Source organism: Berghia stephanieae, chromosome 15, assembly GCF_034508935.2.
Source record: "Berghia stephanieae isolate SIO BIC M18660-M18661 chromosome 15, UCSD_Bste_1.3, whole genome shotgun sequence".
NCBI classification, from domain to species: domain Eukaryota; kingdom Metazoa; phylum Mollusca; class Gastropoda; order Nudibranchia; family Aeolidiidae; genus Berghia; species Berghia stephanieae.
Window position 1 is genome coordinate 3,882,815 of NC_088374.1, and position 5,506 is coordinate 3,888,320.

Genomic DNA, 5,506 nt, shown 5'->3' on the forward strand with positions numbered 1-5,506 from the left:
TAAAGTTTCATCTCACGAACGTTATTTTTATCACATACATGGATGAAACTACAGTTACTTTGAAAATGTTTTTGTTTTTAAGCGTTTTACGGCGCTTGCAACACATTGAGGTAATATCAGCGCCAGTAAAAAGGAAGAAATGGGATAGTAAAAAGTTCTAGAATTGCAATTAAAGCACAAAAGAAAAGCTGAGAAAAAGGAGAATTTGTTCAAATAGGGAACAAATGTAGATTCCAAGAGCACACCGTCAAAGTACTTAGTTTGAGATCACCTAAAAGTCTCATCCAGACACAAGCACAGGTCCCAACTAAGAGGAATACACTCAAATGTTTACAAATCATATAATATAATATGTAAACTAAACATAATACAATGCATAACAGAGAGATGATTTACAAGGGAAGAAAGATCATCTCCCAAAACTATAACTATACAATCAACTGTTTCCCTCCCAGCCAAGGACTCCGGCCAGGGTCAGGACAAAACTAAGTAATCTAATACCAAGACAACGACAGGAAACAATTGGAAAACGGGTATGGGGGGATAGAAGATATAGCATGTACCTCCCTGTGTACTATGGGAGGTCAGGATCCCGACCCAGTCACATTCTCTCACCGTACTCAGGTGTAAAATGAGTACCTGACCGTTAACAGCTTTGTCTCTGTCGGAAAAAAAATCGTCCAACAGACGTCATGTCTTTTCCACACGTGTTGCTGTTAGTCAGGGACCATTTGTAAAGAGCTTTGAGCACGTTTAGTGGATATTGCGCTATATAAATAATCATTTATTTTCTTCCACGTAATTGGTTATCTGTTGATAGGAAAGTACAGAATATGTTCCATTGTCACAAGGAACTGCACACTGACAGCCGTGGTGTTTTCAAAGATCTTATATCTATTTTTATCTCAAACAAAAATCTGAGATAAAAAAAATAGCAAAAATATTTGGAAACGTAAAACACGTCGTAAAATTTGTGAGCATTTCTGTTACGTTTGGGCATGGTCTTTTTAAAACGCCCTTTCATGAAATTTAAAGGATAGAAAATTCATATTCATATTCATAATCCATTTTTTAAACTTGAGCTTTTAGATATAGCGCAATATCCATTAAACGTGCTCGAAGCGCTTTACAAGGGGTCCCTGATCAACAGCAACACGTAAGATGTAGAACGAAACATGACGCCTGTTAGGCGATATTAAAATTTTTCGGACAGACACGCTGTTAACGGTCAGTAGTCATTTTACACCTGAGTACGGTGAGTAAAGAGCCTTTTCCAAGGTGTCAACTATGCGCCGAGCGAGGCTCGAACCCAGGATCTTCCAATCCGATAACGAGTGTCATACCACAAGACCACATAGCCGGTTAAATAATTTTGTTTAGGTCCTTGATAACGATTTGTCTTTGAAATATTGACATCAATTTCCCTTATGGCCGATGGACTTAAGTATGTAGCTAGTGTGAGAAGTAAAAGAGAATACTCCATGAGCAAATATTATTTTAATATGATGCATCAAACATGAAATCTATATTTCCTTAAATTTTTCTCTCCAGCCAAGATCAAGTTTTTATCACACATCAGATGATGGACTCTCATAAGGATCTATTTTTTGGCCTATCCTATAGCATATGACAATAAAATCAATGAAATAATCGATTGAGTTAAAGTTTCATCTCACGAACGTTATTTTTATCACATACATGGATGAAACTACAGTTACTTTGAAAATGTTTTTGTTTTTAAGCGTTTTACGGCGCTTGCAACACATTAAGGTAATATCAGCGCCAGTAAAAAGGAAGAAATGGGATAGTAAAAAGTTCTAGAATTAGCAATTAAAGCACAAAAGAAAAGCTGAAAAAAGGAGAATTTGTTCAAATAGGGAACAAATGTAGATTCCAAGAGCACACCGTCAAAGTACTTAGTTTGAGATCACCTAAAAGTCTCATCCAGACACAAGCACAAGTCCCAACTAAGAGGAATACACTCAAATGTTTACAAATCATATAATATAATATTAAACTAATCATAATACAATGCATAACAGAGAGATGATTTACAGGGAAAAAATCATCTCCCAAAACTATAACTATACATTCACTGTTTCCCTCCCAGCCAAGGACTCCGGCCAGGTCAGGACAAAACAGAAATCTACTCCAAGACAAACAGGAAACAGGAAAGGAATGGGAAAGAAGATATAGCAGTACCTCCTTGCTACTATGGGAGGTAGGACCCCACCATTACTTTCAAACGCATCAAGTGTTAAAAAGTATCCAAAGTTGTCGTCAAAAAAAATGGTTCTTAAAACGTCATTTGTTCACTAGTGGCTTTAGGCAACCATTCTTGGACGTATGGTTACTTGCGTTATGAATTCATGGGTTCTTCCCGTAATGGGATCTGTTGATAGCAATTTACAGAATATGTATGAAAGAATAGAATGATAGGGGGTTTTCAATGATACTGTTTTTCACCTACAGATACAACATGCAGATAAAAAACAGCTGAAGATGAAAGAAAACGTGTAAAGTTGTGACGTTTTGACCTGGGATGGATTTTTATAATAACGGCTTCATGAAATCAAGGATAAAAATTACATATTTCATATCATAATCCATTATCTAAATACAATGAAGACACAGCGCAATACCCATTAACTGCTCGGCGCTTACAGGGGTCCCCGCATCCACACAGCAACACGACAGATTAGAACGAAACACCCACGGATATAAAATTGTAAAAACTATAACGTAAAACGAACACCGCTGAGTACGGTGGTAAACGAGCCTTTCCAAGGTGTCAACTATGCGCCGAGCGAGGCTCGAACCCAGGATCTTCCAATCCGATAACGAGTGTCATACCACAAGACCACATAGCCGGTTAAATAATTTTGTTTAGGTCCTTGAATAACTGATTTGTCTTTGAAACGTATTGACATCAATTTCCCTTATGGCCGATGAGACTTAAGTATGTAGCTAGTGTGAGAACTAAAAGAGAATACTCCATGAGCAAATATTATTTTAATATGATGCATCAAACATGAAATCTATATTTCCTTAAATTTTTCTCTCCAGCCAAGATCAAGTTTTTATCACACATCAGATGATGGACTCTCATAAGGATCTATTTTTTGGCCTATCCTATAGCATATGACAATAAAATCAATGAAATGAATCGATTGAGTTAAAGTTTCATCTCACGAACGTTATTTTTATCACATACATGGATGAAACTACAGTTACTTTGAAAATGTTTTTGTTTTTAAGCGTTTTACGGCGCTTACAACACATTAAGGTAATATCAGCGCCAGTAAAAAGGAAGAAATGGGATAGTAAAAAGTTCTAGAATTACAATTAAAGCACAAAAGAAAAGCTGAGAAAAAGGAGAATTGGTTCAAATAGGGAACAAATGTAGATTCCAAGAGCACACCGTCAAAGTACTTTGAGATCACCTAAAAGTCTCATCCAGACACAAGCACAAGTCCCAACTAAGAGGAATACACTCAAATGTTTACAAATCATATAATATAATATATAAACTAATCATAATACAATGCATAACAGAGAAGTGATTTACAGGGGAAAAATATCATCTCCCAAAACTATAACTATACATTCGACTGTTTCCCTCCCAGCCAAAGACTCCGGCCAAGGTCAGGACAAGACCAGACAATCTCACTCCAAGACAAAGACAGAAAGCAATTGGAAAACAGATAAAGAAGTACCTCCCTGCCCACTATGGGAGGTAGGAACCCCACCCATTTACTTTGAAAGCACAAGTGTCTAAAAATTCAAAAATTGTCAAAGACAAATGATGTTCTTTAAAAGTCATTGTGGTCTAGTGGTTTGGCACCCATCTTCGGACGGATGGGTTACTGGGGTGATGATTCGGGCTCGTCCCGGCGAGTCGGTAGAGCAATTTAAAGACTAGGAGAAATTATAGAAGATAGGGGGTTTCCAATGATACGTTTCCCTACAGATCGGGCCGATGCCCTGAGCCCAGCCTGGAAGAGAAAAGAGAGAAGGTGGAAAGAGGTTGTACTTCACGTATTGACCATGGTAGATAAATTTATTATAATAACGGAAAGGAAATCAAGGCTAATAATTACGATAAATTTATAACATAACCTAGCATTCCATCTAAATTACAAATAGGAACGACACAGCTCCACCTACCCATTCATCCTGCTTGCCCCCCCCCCCCCCCCCACACACACACACACACACGAATAAAGAACACCACGGAACATATAAGTAATAAAATAAAGTAAAACGCAACCGCTGTACGCGGTCGGTAACGTGTCCAGTCAAGAGAACTCAATAAATTCTCCCTCTTTCTCCTCGTGCATCGTTTCATATAACGATGGTTCGAACCCCCCATTATTAATTTTTTGAAGCACTTACATCCAATGTACTGAGACACGGATGAGTCCCAAGGTCGAGACGCGCCTCAAGCACAAATGTTCTTTTTACCTTCGGCAAGATTGTTGACACCAATTTGAAAATGTTGTATATATCTGTTGGCATCAGACCTTTGTTTGATGTGATGGATTATCTAGTTTCCAACTTAGTTTGTTTATGTTTTATGTTTTTAAGGGGTTTACGGTGATTGCAACACATTTAGGTCATATCAGCGCCAGTAAAAAGGAAGAAAATGGGAGAGTAAAAACATTCTAGATGTACAATTAAAAGGATTTGAGGATACAGTAAGACATAGGGGGAAGGGTTCAAATAGGGAACAGATGTCGATTCCAAGAGCACACTATCAGTGTACTTAGTTTGAGATCACCTAAAAGTCTCACCCAGACAACATCACAAGATCCCACTAAGAGGAATACACTCAAGTGTTTACAAATTATATGTTTAAAATGAAAATAACAGCATATAAGACAAAGATGATTTACAAGGGGGATAAAGATCACCTCCCAAAACTATTACTATACATTCGACTGTTTCCCTCCCAGCCAAGGAGATCGGCCAGGGTCAGGACAAAACTTAGCAATCTCATTCCAAGACAAAGATAGAAAGCAAATGGAAAACAGATACAGGGTGATAGAGGGCACAGCAACTACCTCCCTGCCAACTGTGGGAGGACAGGAACCCCATCCAGGTTTGCTGTGATGGAATATCTAGTTTCCCGCTTAGTTTGTTTTTGTTTTTAAGGGTTTTACGGCATTTGCAACACATTAAGGTCATATCAGTGCCAGTAAAAAGGAAGAAAATGGGATAGTAAAAAGTTATAGAATTACAATTAAAGCACACAGGAAAAGGTAAGACAAAGGGGAATTGGTTCAAATAGGAAACACGTAGATTCCAAGAGCACACCATCAAAGTATTTAGTTTAAGATCACCTAAAAGTCTCATCCAGACACAAGCACTGTTCCCCACTAAGAGGAATACACTCAAATATTTTACAAATCATAAATTTTATAAAGAAAACATAATGCACACCAATTATTGTTTATGTACACGCACACACCACCGCCCGTTTTTTATTTGAACTGTCTCAATCGGT